The sequence below is a fragment of the Lucilia cuprina genome, chromosome 5 (genome assembly GCF_022045245.1).
Source record: "Lucilia cuprina isolate Lc7/37 chromosome 5, ASM2204524v1, whole genome shotgun sequence".
NCBI classification, from domain to species: Eukaryota; Metazoa; Arthropoda; class Insecta; order Diptera; family Calliphoridae; genus Lucilia; species Lucilia cuprina.
The window spans coordinates 61,014,075-61,033,003 of NC_060953.1; the positions used below are offsets into that span (position 1 = coordinate 61,014,075).

The following is an 18,929-nucleotide window of genomic DNA, read 5'->3' on the forward strand; positions in this document are numbered from 1 at the left end:
CTGGCTCATAGTCAATAGACTGGTCAATAGTTAAGTTAATAAATAAGTCTATTGATTAGCTACAATTAGCTGCAGGCAAGTGATAGACTAATCAATAGATTATTCGTAACACTAGTGTAGAGACAAGTTAAGGTTCTAACCACAAGACTTGTCAACAACTATTCACTATACCAGTCATTGTTATTGCCATTAAAGTAGCTATTAGTCTTGTCACTAGAATCGTGAATATGCTAGTCACTAGATTAGTGAACGGACTAGTTACTTGAATAGTGAACAGCATAGTCAGACTAGTTCCTAGACTAGTCTTTAGACTAGTCCATAGAATATTCTCTAGGCTTGCCAACAGACTAGTCAATAAACTAATTACTAGGCTAGTCAATAGACTAGACTAGTTCACGGAATATGCAATATTCTAATCACTGGTCTAATCACTAGACTATTCACTAAACTACTCAACATACTAGTCAATATACTGATCACTAGACTAGTCTGGGGAATGTTTGTAAAATATGGACTAATATAATCTGTAGAATTGGTAGTACATAAAAAAGTAGTAATTTACTACACTTTTACTATAAAGTACTATTATTGTAAAAAGTTTGTACCATTTTCAAATATACATCTTCTAGACGTATACTTTACTTAAAATAACTTCCATTACTTATACGACGTGAGATACAAAATATATATTTTTTTTAATTTTTTCGTTGCATACTTTATGGATGATTTAATTATTTAACATGCTGTCTACATCAATCATAAACAAAATAAAGTATCTAAAATACAATAATTCAAAATTTATATTGTTTTTAGTAAATTTTTTCTCTATAGTTTTTTTGTTATATTAAAAAAAAAAAAATAAATACGTTATTGTTGTATTTAAGACTTTAACATTTTTACAGTTTATTTAAACAAATATTTTATTTTCTTTCTTATATTGTTCTATAGGTATTTTTTTATTTATTTCTTTTATGATGGTAAAATATAAATTTGAAATATTTGTTTTTTATAATGTTGTTTTGTTTTCTTTTTATTTTTTGTTGTTGCTGTTGTTTAACTACCAAAAAAAATTTGTCCTATAGTTGAAATTTTGTTATTTGTTTGTTTGCTTGTTTGTAGTACGTGTATCTAGAAGTGTATTTTATGTTGTTTGGTCGTTCGGTTGGTTGGTTTGTCTTTTTATTATTGGCAGAAAAAATTGTACTTGGTTGAGGGGAAAAAATAAACGAAATAATTTTTAAACCTATTTAAGGTGACCAGTTTGCTGTGTGTGATTTGTTATTGTTTGTTTTTTATTATTATTTAGTTGTTAAAATTTTATTTTAACGTTACAAGATTAGGTTTTATGTACCGAAGGCCACAAAGCCTGGAAAATAAAATTTTATTGTTTTTTTTAGCAAAAAGTGGTTGAATTGTCTTTGGTGAATAAGGAGGGAGTTAAAATTTAAATATAAAATTTTTATAGAAGTGGATATTTTATGGGAAACAGTTTTCATATTTTTGATACATATATAAAAATAATAAAACAATCTATGCTTTGTTTTTTTCCTATTTTGTATTTTTTTTTATAATTTTCTAAAATGTTAAACGAAACTAATGCCTGAATAAAATTTAATAAAATATAAACTTTAAATGCAGCCAATGGTCATCCTATTTGCAATATATGTCAAAAATACTACGTATTGTAGATTCCTAATGAAGTGTTGCCAAACAATTTTGTTGGTTATTTTAAACATTTATACACATTCACACATACACACAAGTACATATACTTCTATCTATCTTCATATACACATTTACATGTGTTGGAACAAGAATTCAAACTACCTACACCCAGATTGTAGGAACAACTAAATTTTTCTTACGCTTTTTTTTGTGAAAATAAATTTTGTGTCCAAAAAATGCATTTCACGTTTGTCGAAATAATATTTTAGGGTTGAGTGGATAAATAACATTTATGGCTACAGAAAATATAAGCAAATAAACGTAAAGTTTGTTTTTTTATTCTCTTCATTTCATTTTTTTGAATTAAAAGGAATAAAATAAAAATATTCTATGTATATTGGCATAGTTTGTTGGAATGTTTGGCAGCGTTTTAATACTACACTTCATCATCTCATCAATATTGAAAAAGAAAAAAAATGTCATTGAGTCAATATGATGACGATGATGCAATGGTTGGTTACATGTTCACCAACCAATATAAACTCGATTTTTTTTTAGTTTTGCAAAGCCTCATAAACAAACAGTTCAAAAAATATTTTTTATTTTATTTTTTTTTTCGTAAATAAAGAGAAACAGTCATCATTCAATATTTTATTATAGATATTTTTATTGATCATTGTATGCAGTAATTTTGATTCTATTTTTATTTATATAGCTTTTCCCCTGCTATACATAAAATTATATTTTTTTACTTGTTTGCTTAACGTTTTATATATGTTAAATAAAATTTTGTTTGACATATATTTAGTTTAGAGTTTATTTACCATTTTCCATAAGTGCTTTTTATTAGAAATGAATTTAAAATTTAGTTTTATTTTTCTAACGCTATATGTATGTATTTGTAAGTTATTATTAAAAAAAATCTCAAAATCATTATGTATATACAAGTAGCTACTTTCAATATTCACAATTAATTCTCATAATGACCATTGTAGCGTATACTTAATTTTGGTTTATTTTCGTTACTTATACAACCTGAAACAAAAGTATTCAGTTGCTAATTTTTGAAGCATACTTTGGGGAGGACATTATATGAATAGTCCAAAAGTAAAATTAAGAATAAAGTCTAAATTAGTCTTCAGAGTACTGTCCATAATAGAGAATATATCAGACAATAATCTAGAATGTAGTACATTTCATACATAGTAGAGATAAGAGCCTAGACTGCATCCAAGCTTTAGTTAAGACTTCAGTTCAGACCATAATCCTGAATATAGTTCAGAGAACAGCTAGTATTTTCGAAACTGTATTAAAGTTTATAATGTAGAGTATGGAGTAGACTATAATCAAGACTAGAGTCAGACTATAGGGTTCAGCGCAGTATTTTCGAAACTGTAGACTAAAGTTAAGACTATTGTCTAGCCTATAGTCAGAATAAAGCCAGACTTCAGCCTTTTGTTCAGTCTATAGCGTAGACTAATGTCCAGAATAGCATATTCCGACCTACACTCAATAATTTAGTCCATAGTCAACACCAGACAACTGTAAAAACCTAGTTTGGTTCATGTTTAGACTACAGACCAGATTATAGTTCAAACTACTTTCGGTTAGTCCATAGCGATAGAAATATATCAGTTTTTTGTCCAGTTTCTAAAGACCAGGCTGTATATACAAAACTGATGTCAGGACTACAGACCATCATATTGCAAACTACTAACAGCCAGCCAGGCTTAAATTATTCCAGTTTGTTGTCAAAACTTTTGTTTAGAAGATGTTTATGTTATAAGTATTAGACTATAGGGAAGTATGTAGTTCAGTCTATAGAACATACAAAAATGCAGATCATAATATAGCCTCATGTTACACTATAGTCCAGTTTATTTTAATATTATAAGAATCACATTAACAAAAAGAAGGACATGCTTCATTTCATCGATTTGGGTTATTAATTGAAGTTGGCTTATTATACGAAAAGATCAGTTTTTTGTTATTTTATATTTATTCTTAGAATAAGTTCTATAAAACTGTAATTTTATTGCAATTTTAGCAAAAGAAAAAAACTTTTTAATATAAACCCCTTAATAAACATAATACAAATCTATTTTTTAAACATTTGACAATAAATGAAATAATACTCTTATGGTTTTGTAATAAATTTAACACAAGTTTTTATAAGATTAAATATTGGTAATTTTTTCCTTTGTTGACAATTTTGTGAATATTTGTGTGTGTGTTTTCTTTTGCAATATAATTTACACACAATTAATTGCATTTTTGTTTACTCTACCATAAGCACTATTTTACAGTGACTATTAAATTGTATTATTCTCTGAATTTCATTTGACGGCGAATAAATGTTAAAACTTACACACACAACGAAATAAGTTTTTACACACACAACGAAATAAGTTTTTACACATTTTCTACATTTGTAAATGTAAGCTTGATTTTTTATCTTTTTTTGTAGTATTAAAATATATTACTTATATAAAAATTTATAATATTTTATTTATTTTTTTTTGCCTACAAATACAACTATACGTATTTCGCGTTATTTTTTTCATATGCATTTCCGTTAATGTAACGGAAATGCCAGCATTTTCAGTTTGAAAATAAAATCAAAATGCAAGAAAGAAAAAACCGATCAAATGGATAAAAAGAGCGATGTGTATGTAAGAAAAATAAAAATATGGCTTATTTTTTTTAAACCTATACACATTTACATTTCTATATGTATATCCTGTATTTGTTAAAAAATTACTTTTTTTTAATTTATAGATCTGTCTGTGAGTGAATTACGCACGCATATTTTAAATTTCATTCATATTAGCTCACACAAACATATTGCTTTCTCTATCTCTCTCAATACAATGAAAAGATTTACTTAAATTGTAAATATATTTGAACATTTGCTGGGTGTGTAATAGTGTTAACATATCCACATGACATGAATGTATAAGTTGGTGCGCGATTTTTATGCAAATTTTTTTAAATTAATCTTTGCATACAGAATGTTTTTTATTGTCGTTGTTGTTGTCAATGTGAAACTATTAAATAGTGTTTATAATTGACATTAAGCCACTGTTAAATAACAAAATAAAATTGTAATTACAATAAAAAATTATCGGATTTTTTTTTGCAACTGAAATAAATGAAGTTATGGGAATACCTTTCCATATGGGTTAATTTTTAATATAAATAAGAAAAAAATCAAAGTGTTGAAGTGGGTTTACAATAAAATCCCTAGTTACGGGTTGATGTTTTCAACCCTTGAACTGTTGAAAATAAATTATGGTTAAAAAATTTGGGAAATAAAGTAAATAAAAATTTTATCTTTAATATATAAAGTCAGGTTAATATAGTGGACTACTGTCAGGATTAAAGTCAGCAATGTGAAATAATCTACATGTCTACAATCAAGTATAATCTAGTCTATAGTCTAGTCTATAGTCTAGTCTATAGTCTAGTCTATAGTCTAGTCTATAGTCTAGTCTATAGTCTAGTCTATAGTCTAGTCTATAGTCTAGTCTATAGTCTAGTCTATAGTCTAGTCTATAGTCTAGTCTATAGTCTAGTCTATAGTCTAGTCTATAGTCTAGTCTATAGTCTAGTCTATAGTCTAGTCTATAGTCTAGTCGATAGTATAGTCTATAGTCTAGTCTATATTCTAGTCTATAGTCTTGTCTATAGTCTAGTCTATAGTCTATTCTATAGTCTTGTCTATACTCTATAGTCTAGTCCATGTATATAAAAAATGTTAAATTAAAATTATCTAATTAATATCCTTAATTATAACCATATTTATTTTATATATATAAGTAAGGATTGAGTCAGATCTAGAAATTAATGACAAATTCACTGAACCAACACAATAATTTAATTAGAATAATAAACTACAAACAACAAAATTGAAGCAACAATACGAAACAAACACATAAATATGCAGACTAACATACATGAATATGTTTGTATGATTTGTATGCATGTGAATGTAATACATATTTGGTGTGGACAATTTGTGTGTGAGTATTAAATTAAAAATTCTTCAATTTCAACACAAACAACTCTTGACCGTCAACACATCAATTACAATTACATACATATTTATTTACAGTTATGAGCACACACACACACACACACACACACACACAAACAGACACACATATATTCATCACATGCATTTATCCAATGCCAGAATAAAAACAATCTGAAAATGTTTAAATATGTATTCCGTGTAATATAATGAAAATATAAAATATTTAACAATAAATTTTTATGAAAATTCATATAAAGTCATATAAAATGAATTGTAGATTTTGTGCTGTTAAACAGTTTGTTTTTCGTTCGTTATTTCAGTCTTTTTTTTTAGTTTTCACACACATATGCACAATTATGTTGATATTTTTTTCATTTTGAGAAATATTTCACCAACAGCTTTGAAAATTTCCAAAAAGGGTATTTTGTATTGTAGTATTTAAAATAAGATATTTTTTTTTGCTTTCAAAGACGTTTGTTAAATATTTCAACGATTACATAGAATAGTTTGATAAGTATGGACTAGAGATCAAATGTTTACAGAATGTATATATTTATGAGAAAAGCTTCTAATTTTAACTAAATTAAAACTGACATATTTTTGATACATTTTAAAATTTTTTTCTAAATTCGCCCTAATAATTATTATGAAAAATGTAATTATTTTTAGCTATGAAATGCCATAAATTGTTTTATTTTTATTTCTCATAGTATTTTTTACACTTGTTATTATTTTCATCTGTATCAACTCACTTGTTAAGCATTAAAAACATATACAAACTCTCTCGCTTACATTTCAAACTACCCAGCAGTTTCTTATGCATTTAATGTAGATATTTTTCTATGGTAAGTATATACCAGTTGTTAAACTAGAATTTTTATATATTTTTTAATTTGCTTGTGTTTCAAGTAATCTTAAGAGGAATTAATCACATTAAGCCTGCAGGGTCATATAGGTTTATTATTAAATGTGTGAGTGTGTTGGTTTTCGTGTAGTTAATCAACAGTATAAATATATTTTTAATGTAAATTGTATATAAATTTCAACAATAAAACAACAACAACAACTTCAAAAATATATACAAACAAAACACAAAAATTGTTCTACCATGGACAATGATTGTTCATATGGCAATGCCGTCGACCAATAATCAGGACTTTTTTTCACAGTTTTAGTAAATGTGAGAGTATGAAATGAGAATGAATTGAAAATGGTTTTATAATTTTTTTAAAAAAGGAAATTTTTGAAAATTTTTTACGAAAATTTGAAATCTAAAACAAAAAAATTATATTTAATTTTAAAAAATATTTTATAAAATTTTTAAACGAAATAAATTTTATTTTTAACATTTATGAACAATGTTTTAAAAAAATTGTTTTTTTTTTTTAATTTTCTATTAATAGAGAAAATTTTGTAAAAAATTTTTATAAAAAAGAGGCAATTTTTACAAAATCATAAAAAGATGATACTCTTTTGAAAATATTTTATAAAAAAAGGAATTTTAAAAAATTTTATGTAAAAAGGTGAAATATTCAACAAATTTCTTTAAATAGAAGACATTTGTGGACATTTTTTACAAAAATTAAATTTCCAAAAGAAATTTTTTCTATGAAAATAAGAAGTTTTCGAAAAGATTGTTTTTTAAATATTGTACATAAAAATTTTCGAACTTTTTTTAAAGTTTTCTAAAAAAAAGGAAAAATTTTCCAAATTGTTTTATAAAGGGAGAAATTTGAAAGAAAAATTTAATATATATATTTTTAATATTTTATAAAATTTTTAAACAAAATTGATTTTTTTAAAATGAGAAATTTTTTAATAAAGTTAAATTTTTAGAAAATTTATTTATAAAAAAATTGACATTTTAAGTAAAAATTCAAAAATAGTAAAAATTTGTTACAAAAAAGTGTAATTTTGGAAAATGAGACATTTTTTTTAAATTTTCCATTTGAAACGGAATTTTTTTTAATTTTCTTTGATATGGTAAAAATTTTCTTAGAAAAATAAATATTTTCGTAAAAATTTTCTATAAAAATAACAAATTTTTGAAAAATGTTTTCATAAAAATGAGAAATTTTCGTAAAAAAAAAATTATAAAAAGAAACAGTTTTCTATAATAAAATAGAAATATAAATAAGAATACGCCAAAAATTTCTATAAATAAGAGAATTTATTAAAAATTATATATAATGAAGTGAGAGTTTGAAGTGTTGAAATTTTACTTTAAAAGTTGAATTTTTTTAATATATATTTTATATTTAACACTGATCATCCAGCCCTTTTTTATTGAGATTGACTTGTTTGTGTGTGTTTGTGATGTAGAAAATTATATATATTTTTTAAAGCAATTTACTGTTGCTCTTGTTATTTTTATTGTTAATGTACAAATAATTTATGTTATTCATACGCCACGTGCTGTCATAGTAGATTAATGTGCGGAAATGAAAACGTCTCACATTTATTGCCCATACAATGGGAAAATACTATACAAATATATATGAATTTATCTCGTAAATTTTTGGTAAACAAAATATTTATTTGATATAAAAAATGTATAACACTATGCTAAAAAGTAATAATCTTTTTGAAAAAAACTAATTATAAAAATGAAGATTGTATTAAAAGAAATTTATAATTTTTAAAATTCTGTACACTTTATTTTTGAACACACTGTGTGAACATGTGTTTTATTTAATTTTGTCCATGTTGATTTTTCAACTCATATACATATAAATATACATACATATATGTATGTATATCAATGCTATCACATATCGTGTATATCAATATTAAGTTATTTTTTTAATGTTTATGTCATAATTACTTAAATATTAATCGATGCCATTGGTCATAAAGAAAAATCAAAATGATTATTGTGTTTTATTTTATATGTTTTGTATCTCGTGTTCTTTTCATTTCTTCGAGAGTAATAATATTAAATTTTTAAACATTATTATACGCAATTATGGCTTAACAACTTAAAAAACATGTAAAAGAAAATGTTTTTTGGTCAGTTGGCTGGACACATGTGTATTGGTGGTAAGGTTGATGTAAATTATTGGATATTGTATCTTTAATTTTGAGCTTTAATATACTGATTCTTATGTTTTTTTTTTAAAAAAAAAAGATTGATACTGACTAAAATTTTTTCTCTGATCTGAAACTTTTTAGCAAAATATATAAATTAATTTTTTCAGTCTTTTTTTTTAGTTTAATACTTGTATTTAATACACACACGCTATGGTTTTTATTTAAGTTACTATAATTACAACAAGCCAAAAAATGAAAAAAATAAACTCTTTAAATACTTATTGGCCAATTCATTAATGTTTGTTTCCTTTTTTTTTTTGGTTTTATATTCATGTGATTTTTTCCATCATCATGAGTGTCGTCATCATTAATAATTGACTGAATTTTGTGGTCATTTTTTTGTTTTTATCTTTAGCGTATTTTAATTTGTGCAAATAAAAAAAAAAACATTTAATAGCTTTTATAACCAAAAAGTTAAAATAATACGAATTTTAAGTTTATAAAAGTGTATAATTTTTATTGAAATTTTTATATAAAAATGTGATTTTATGTAGGTTTGCATGCAATGAAAAGTTTCTACTAAAAAGACATTTTAAAATTTTTTCTTAAAAAAGGAAAATTTGAAAAAAATAAACTTTCAAAAAATTTCTTTAAAAACATAATTTTAAACAAATTTTAAATAAATAAGAAATTTTCCAGATTTTTTTAAGGGAAAATTTTGAATAATTCTTTTCAAAAATAATTTATAAAAGAAATTTTCAAAAATGTTTTATAAAAAAATATTCGAAAAAATCTATCGAAAATTTTTATTAAAATGGAAAAGTATTTTTTTCATTTAAAATTTTTTAACAAAATTTTCATAAAATTTAAGAAAATTTTATATAAAAAATAAAAATTAAAAAATAAAAAATTTAAATTGGATAATTTAAAATAAAAATCCAACATGACACTCTTCGATTTTGACAAAATTTGGTGAACCGGTTTTTGTGTAAATATGAAATTTAAAATTCTTCACAACTTTTAAATTCTTAACATTTTAGATATTATCGAGGTTCAGTGTTCATATTTTTTAGGACTTTTTTTAAGGACTATTTTTTAAAAAGCATTAAATTTGACTTCGTATATTTTCTAAAGTATCTACCCGATCTTAATTGTTTTAGTCCCTAATGGAAGCCTATGTCCTTTAGTTTTAAAGTATTTAATTTAAAATATTATAGTTTTATCACAAGGATATTTATTATTATTTCGCATTTAAAAGCTCAATATAATTTACAAATTTCAAAATGGAATAATGAAACTGCTCCTCGAGTCAATCAACTATTAGTAAAATAATTAAGATCATTTCTAATTTTCTTATTAAAAAAATTTTGGAAAAATTTTCATTAAATAAGGAAATTTTTAAAATTGTTTTCTGAAAAAGGAAACGTTTTGAAAATCCTTTAAAAATAATTAAAAACAGCTTTCTACAACATATTTTAACTCATAATTTGAATAAAATTTGCTTACAAATCACTAAAAATAAGTAGTACTTGAAAGTAGCCATTATAAAGTAAGTGGTTATGTAAGTTTTAGCCATTAGCAAGTTTTTCTGTGATGGAGAAACTTTGACAATATTTAAAAAAAAAAGCATTTCGAAAAAATGTTCTCAAACTTTTTTTGAGGAAAATAGAGCAATTTTATAATACAATTCTTGTTTTCTTTAGAAAAAGAAAGTATAAATTATAATAAAGTTCATAGTAATTCCATATAGAGTTAAAGCTCTGTAGAAACTTGGCGATTAATTTCTATAGAAATTAAAAGATATCGATAATTTTTTATAAATATTTAACTCACTATTAATTTTCAATAAAATTAATACAACAAAATATATAACAATTCAATATTAATTTATGACTTCTTAAAAATCGATGCTTAAATAAAACGTTACAAATCTTATAACTCCCCAAGGACTTTTATTGTTATTACTATTATAATACGAATGTTGCTTTTGTTGTAATGTTTATTTTTTTACTGTAATAAAAGTAAAAGAAACAAACTATCAAAGCAAAAACTTACATTAAAAAGTAATGCTAAAAATTTACTTACACAATATAGTTTAAAGTCATTATTTTAACACTGGGATGATATTGGGGACAAGTAGATAATACGCTCGCTTACAAATAGGGAGTTATATAAGTACTTACTATAATTGCTTGATTAAAAATATGTGCTTAAAAGATATAACTTCTATTTATATCTGACGGTATGTTGGAGCCATTGAAAAGCATGTTATTGAGTTAGTACAAGTTACTACCACGTTTTTGCTGGGATTACATGTAAAAAAGGAATATCAAAATTTACATGTATAACTTTTAACATATAAACGCATAAAAATGTATCCTTAACACACAACAATAATTAATCTTAAGGTAAATAGATTTCTTAAGGTAAAAATCAACCCAAAAAACTACAACAACAAATAAAACAAGAAATAATACACAAAAGGATTTAATAGATGAACATTTCGTAGCAACAACCACAACAACCTTAAGAAAATAAAACTATGTAAAGCAATTTGTTTACATTTAATACTACTTAAAAAACAAAATCTCTTGCTCCTCTTTCGCAGGACTATCTATCTGTCCACATTATTGTCTTATTTAAAACAGAGATGAGAAATGAAAAGAACATTAAATAAAAATATAAAGGGGGCTTAAAAATATACTGTCAGAGGAAGAAAAGTAGTATCTTTTATTTGAATTAAGTATGCCAAGGAAATGTAAAATTTCCTGCAAAAAATTTTCATTACTTAACTAAATAAATTTAATTTTGCAAAAAAAAAAAAAAAAAAAAAAAAAAAAAAAAAAAAAAAAAAAAATAGAAGAAAATTAATTAAATGGAAACATTTTCTTAAAATATTTTTTTGTAATTTTAGCAAAATTTGAATAGATTATATAGGATTTTTCTCATTTTGTACAAATCTCAAAAAGTACATTTTTTCCAAAAACAAAAATACAATTGTACCAACACAAACACCCAACTAAATCTTAATTCATACATAGTTATCTACATATATACATACATAGGTATGTATGTTTATAATTACATTGCATGGTGTATGTATGTATTTTATATTTTTTGTTCATTTTAGTTTTTAGTTTGTTCTTGCTGTCTATTTGGCTTTATGCTTAATTTTGGTCATATTTTTCTATTTAACGTTACCCTGGAGGCCTATTTGAGGGCTCGTTAACTTTCATATGACCAACTAGTCATTTACTTGCCATAAAAGAAATAAACACAGAAGGGGCTAAAGAAATAAACCGAAAAAAATCATACATACATATCCACACATACAACATATACATTCGTTTGCACGCACATGCTTTAAGCAAGCAGATATAACCTGCAGGACTTGAAACTACATCATATTTTATTTTTGTTTAAAAGCAATGACTTAAGTAAGCTACCTTTTCATTAGGATTTTAACTTATTATTTTAACAGGGTGATGACATTGGAGGCATGTACTAATCAAGCTCACTAAAAAATAACTACTTAAATAAGTACTTTCAAATAAGGAGTTAAACAATTGTTTTGTTTTAAAAACAAAAATATTGCTCGCACAAAATACGAACCTAGACTTCTTGTTCGTTATTGCGCTGTTTTGCTGCGTCCAATAATGGTTTTCATATAGAAAATCTAATTTTTTCTGTGATTGTGTAAAAACTAGAAAATGCTACTCATTTTTTAATTAAATTTTCTTTACATTTTCTTTATATAAAACAATTTTGAGAAATTTTCTTTAATAAATAATTAATAATTAATTTTTTTACAAAGTTTTACAAAAATTGTAAGCAATGAAATTGTACAAAATTTTAAAATTTTCACTATTTTAGTTTGCCGTTATCCGCCAAATGTTTATATGAATGTTTTATGGGAGGTATCGCGTTCCTAATACTATTCAATTTATTCTTAAGCCAAATGTTTATATTGCTATTTAATTTTACTATTACAGCTCTAATAGGAATTTTTGCATTTAATTCCTCTAGGAGGTGCCACGCCCCCTATTGCTAATCCAATTAGCAAAATATCAAAGTTAGTTGTGGAAAAATTTAAATTTAATAGTCTCCCATATATACGAATTTTTGTATTAAGTTTATAAGGGAAGTGCTACTCCCCATATTAATAATTCGCCAGCTTATTAAATAGTCTACTGACTTTAAACAAACAAACTCATAAACTTGTGATATAAAATTTAAAAGGAATACATAACACACTCTAAGAGTTGTAGGGCTATTTTGAATATTCTTTCATAGATAAGTTTGCTCCATTACATGTATGTTTATACCTGTGTATGTATGTGAAGCGTTGTTCTTAATACATACACACAAACAAAATGATCATAAAGTTAAAAGTTTTAATTTTTTAATGATTGGTATTATCAGGCAAAATGAACAAATTTCCCCTACACTTTGACTGGTAAACTAAAGTTGTTAAACAAATTGAGATTGAGTACAAAAAAGTTTGAACAAGAAATTTTGATTAGCATTTAAAGCAGATATTTTTTTGACAGCAATTTGGTTGTTTTGAAATGGAAACAGTTTTTATGAAATATTTTGTCTTAAAATTTTTAAGCAAAAGACCTAATTTTTATGAAATATTTAAAGATTTTTCTATAATATTTCTAAGATTGATTTTTTGTTTTAATAAATTACCTATTACCCATCTTATATTTATATACATATACAAAATCGTTGTTTAACTAAGTTTTATATAGTTTTGTTCTGACTTATTACAACTTTTATAATGGCGTTATTTATTTTTGCACAGATTAAAACTTACAAAACAAAACTGCACAGGAAAACTTCGAACAAACAGAAAAAAATGTTTAGTTTTATTTCCTTCAGTCGAAAAGCAAACACACACACACATATACACTGCAAAAAGTCTAGACTTAAGTAATGTGTTGAATTGTTTGATTGTTTTTTTTGCTACTTTTGTTGGTGTTTTTTTATAATCATTGTTGTTTTTGCTGCTTTTTAATGAAAGGCTGTATGTAAATTTTATTGAAAATAATTGGCATACAATTAACTCACACTTTTACTAAGAACTAATATACAGACAGTTAAATAAACATACAAAAATGAAAAAGAATGAAAAGCAAATAACATATACTTAAAAAAAAAAACATTATCATACACACTAATACAGATTTAAATTTTTAATATGGTAGAAATATATATTTAAGAAAATAAGGATTGAACTTAGGTTATCTGTTATTAGTCATTTTTTCTTATATCAACTTTGACTTGTTTTCATACAAAGTTCCTAAGAAGCTAGCAAATTTTAGTAATAATTTGGATATTTACTTTTATTTTTTAAAAATTTTATTTTAAACCCTAAAAGTATGCAATCGCTATTTATAGGAATTTATTAAATATTTTTCATTTAAGGACAATTTACGAATTCTTTTAATAGAAAATCTTAAAAAAATTTTCTTTTTGTGGACATTAAAAAAATGATTTTTTACACAATTTTTGAAAACTGACTATTTTTAGAAAATATTGAAAAAAATAAATTTTTGTATAAATTTTTTAAAAACTATTTATTTCGATTTTTGGGAAAATATCGAAAAATTTTAGTTTTTTTTTTTTTTAATTTCGAATAATATCTCTCTACTTATAGGGAAAAAATATTTATTTTTTATAGAGAAATTTCGAAAAATTTGTATTTTTAATAGAGAAATTCGATAAATTTATAATTTTTTATACGAATTTTCTTCTTTTTTATAGAAAATTTTTGAAAAATGTTGTCTCTTTTTGAAGAACATCTTAAAAATGTGTTGTTTTGGTAGAAAATTTTAATACAGAATATTTGAAAAATGTCTCGTTTTTATAGAGAATTTTTGTAAAATGTATATTTTATAAAATATATCTAAAAATTTTTCATTTTATTAAAGAATACTTTGCATTTTTTTTTTCTTACAGAAAACGTAAATCTTAAAATAGAAAAATTTCGAACATTTAATTTTATAGAAAATCTTTATTTTTAATAGAAAATCTTCGAAAAATATATCGATTTTATAGAGAATTTTCATAAAATGTAATTTTCGTAATTTGTTTTGATACAAAATTTTCAAAAAATATCTCCTTTTTACAGATTTTTTTTAAATTCTCTATTTACATAAAATTTTCCAAAAATTTTTATTTGTTATACAATATTTTCGAAATTTTCTTTTAGATTTTTTCAATAGAAAACATTAATTTTTAAAATATCATCTATATTTTTATAAAAACCTTTCGAACATTTCATTCTTCGAAATATACATATGTCTTTTTAAACAAATCTTATTTTTTTAGAAATTTCCTAATGTTAGAAAAATTTGTCGTTTCAATAAAGAATTTTTAAAAAAATAATTTATAAAATTTGTACTTTTAATAGAAAATTATTTATTTTTAGTAGAATTATTTAACTTCGTCCTTAAATAGCTTTAAGTGTGTTGGTTTTTTCAAACAAAAAAAGACATACGAATGAATTTTTGTCGTATTGTTTAGTTAGAACTTATGGCATTAAATATGAATTTTCCCAAAACTCTGTTGTTTGTCATTTAAAATATAAGAGTGTGTGTAAACACACATTCTTACAAACACATACATATGTACGTATGAATATAAATTGCAGTAAATATACATATAAACTTATGTATGTCTGAGATACTACTCTATATGTAAATTTATATTTGTATATTACTTTTCTTGTTTTTAGTCCTTATTTTCTTTTGTTGTTGTTGCAGCTGTAGTATTAGTTGTTGTTGTAGCCACATCACAAAAGGATTCCTTTGTGGTGTGAATATAAAGCTTAGCATATTATTCTGCTTGGCTAATTGTTCAACATTAACCACAAAGGAGTGTTTTTGTGTGTAAAGCTTATTTCACACTAAACTTTTGCTAAAAGGATTTTTGTTTTTTTTTAGGTTTTTCTCTGTCTCATATATATGTACGTATATAACTGACATACAAACCTTTAATTTAGTAATAGTATGAGTGTATGTGTGTTTGTATTTATGTATGTATGAGTAACATTTAGACTACGCAGACATACGTTCATGGGCATGTCTGACGTTTATGCACTTTCAACCACATCCGTTTTTTTTGCCCATTTTATTGTCTGATTTTGGTTTCTTTTCGGCATAGTTTTTTTTTCAATATTTTTTGCTATAATTCATTTCGGCTTTTTTTGTTGGTACGTTGTTGCAAGTTTGTTTGAAATTTTTGTAAACGCCTTGCGTTTTTTTTAGTTTATTATAGAGATAAGGGGACGGGCAGACTGTGTTATAAAGCGTTGTTCCTTACATACATGTTTTTCCTGCTTAATTATTATTAAGTGCCCAACAACTATGCATTTATGAAGTGAAAATATAATTTATGTGTAAAGTTTTCAATGTGTTTTTTAGAGGGATAAAATTTTTAGCGATTATTTATACAATAGGTTTTTGTACTTAATCAGTTTAATAATTGAGTTAATGGATTTTTTATTTTCAAAATCTCTTAAGAAGATATTCAGATAAGTAAGGTATATTAGCAGGTGTTTTATTTAAGACAAAATGAACATTTTTGTAATTATAAAAAAATCCGTTTGTGTAGTTTATTGCAGCAAAAGATTTTCATAAATTTTCTTTTCTAAAAGAAAAATTTCGATAAATTTATTTTCTAATAGAAAACTTTCATAAAATTTCACTAAAAAAAATTTTATAATTTTTTTATAGAAAATTTTTGATAAATTTTCTTTTAATATTTATTTTGATAAAATTTTTAATAAAATATTTTTACTGTTTAATATAATTAAACAAAACAAAAAATTATTTTATTTTTTATGAGTTAAAGTTTATTCAACATTCGATAATGATTTCATTATTTCACATAACTATTACATGATAAAAACAAAATGGTTAGAGGCAAGCTCTCAACAGCTTATCATTATATTAAAGAGTCAACAGTTTGGCAACATTTAACTGAAAGTTTTTTTGTAATTTTATATGTTTAAATGCAAGAGTTAATTGATTTTTATATTTAAATAAAAAAACTTTTTTTGAGCCAATAACTATAACAATGTATAAATTTCTATTGAAATTTTTAAAAAATATTTAAATAATTGTATTTAAACAACAACTATTTACATACCACATGACATATGATTAAGGTAAAATAAGTTTTGTTATGTTTATATAATAAAAACATGAAAAAATCTATAAACAATAGTTTTTTTTTAATAAATTAATTTAAATATAATAAATTGTTAAACTTAGTTAAACAAATTTTAATTAATTTGTATTCATTAAAAATTGTATTAAATAATTATAAAAATATTTTTTATAAGTACTGTTTTTTATTTCACAATCTATAAGCTTTAAGGATCAGATTTTAGAAAACTTGCTGCCCACAAAAAGGCAATCAATACTTTATTGAAATATATGACCTATATGCTAAAAAAAACTTTTTATTAAAATATTTTTTTTAATAAAAAATTAATATTTTGCAACATATAATGAAACGTATAAATGCCGCAGTATATATCAATAAATTACGAAATTGTATCGTCATATGTAGATATTTACTAAAAAATTCTTCAAAACTCATCAAATTTAATACACATAGATACTTATCAGTTACACTATGTTTCTTCATTTTTGATGAATATATTCTATATTGGATTTTTTAAATAATATTAATAATAATATTTTTTATATAAATACAGTGTGTGACAAAACTTGCGCTATAAACATATATTCTTTATCCTTATATATAAAGGTAAAAAATTCTATTAAGTTTTACAATAGGAGCAGATATTTTCGTAATATCTTTTATTTCCCTTCACTCTTTGCAAAAAAAAAAAAAAATAAATAAACACACACACTTACCCTTCATTTAAAAATATTTTATTTAAAAATAAATACTCGTAAAAAACGTAACTCTATACAAATTCCTATAACCACATATTTTTGTTACAAATATACAAAAAAAAAATACTAATAAAAACCATATATCTATACAAATGTAACACACGTCTTTGAAATAAAATAAACTATTAAATATTTTACTATATCAATAATGACATATAGACAACTCTTAACTAACAATATGTATTATTACCGCTAATACTGTATTTCTATCCAGTGTGTATTAGAAATTTATTAATAACAAAATATTTAGATTTGGTAATTTAACTTAAATCGACTTAAGTTGTTTGGTTATATTGCCATAGTTATGAAAATTACTTTAAAAAATCTGATGCATTTAAATAAATGAATAAATGTATTTACAAAAGAAACCCATGGAATATTAAGAATGTATTTATGGTTAAATTAAATTACAAAAAAAAAAAAAAAAATAAGCAAATGCTAAAGTAAAAAAACTGAATTATTTGTTTGTATCGAATATTGGTTTTAATAATAAATATATTAAAAACATTTTATTCATTAGAGTGGCTCAATAAAAACTTAGTTCAGATTCAGTTCTAGTTCAGTTCTAGTTAAGTTCTAGTTCAGTTCTAGTTCAGTTCTAGTTCAGTTCTAGTTCAGTTCTAGTTCAGTTCTAGTTCAGTTCTAGTTCAGTTCTAGTTCAGTTCTAGTTCAGTTCTAGTTCAGTTCTAGTTCAGTTCTAGTTCAGTTCTAGTTCAGTTCTAGTTCAGTTCTAGTTCAGTTCTAGTTCAGTTCTAGTTCAGTTCTAGTTCAGTTCTAGTTCAGTTCTAGTTCAGTTCAGTGGTTATATTGCCATAGTTATGAATATTACTTTAAAAAATCTGATGCATTTAAATAAATGAATAAATGTATTTACAAAAGAAACCCATAGAATATTAAGAATGTATTTATGGTTAAATTAAATTACAAAAAAAAAAAAAAATTAAGCAAATGCTAAAGTAAAAAAAAAACTGAATTATTTGTTTGTATCGAATATTGGTTTTAATAATAAATATATTAAAAACATTTTATTCATTAGTTCAGGTTCAGTTCTAGTTCAGTTCTAGTTAAGTTCTAGTTCAGTTCTAGTTCAGTTCTAGTTCAGTTCTAGTTCAGTTCTAGTTCAGTTCTAGTTCAGTTCTAGTTCAGTTCTAGTTCAGTTCTAGTTCAGTTCTAGTTCAGTTCTAGTTCAGTTCTAGTTCAGTTCTAGTTCAGTTCTAGTTCAGTTCTAGTTCAGTTCTAGTTCAGTTCTAGTTCAGTTCTAG

General features: G+C 23.6%; 1 protein-coding gene across 10 annotated transcripts in view; it reads right to left on the reverse strand.

Annotated features, from left to right (window-relative positions):
- Positions 1-18,929, reverse strand: part of LOC111675086 (bromodomain-containing protein DDB_G0280777) — a 253,304-nt gene that overhangs the window by 11,536 nt on the left and 222,839 nt on the right. The window lies entirely within an intron of this gene.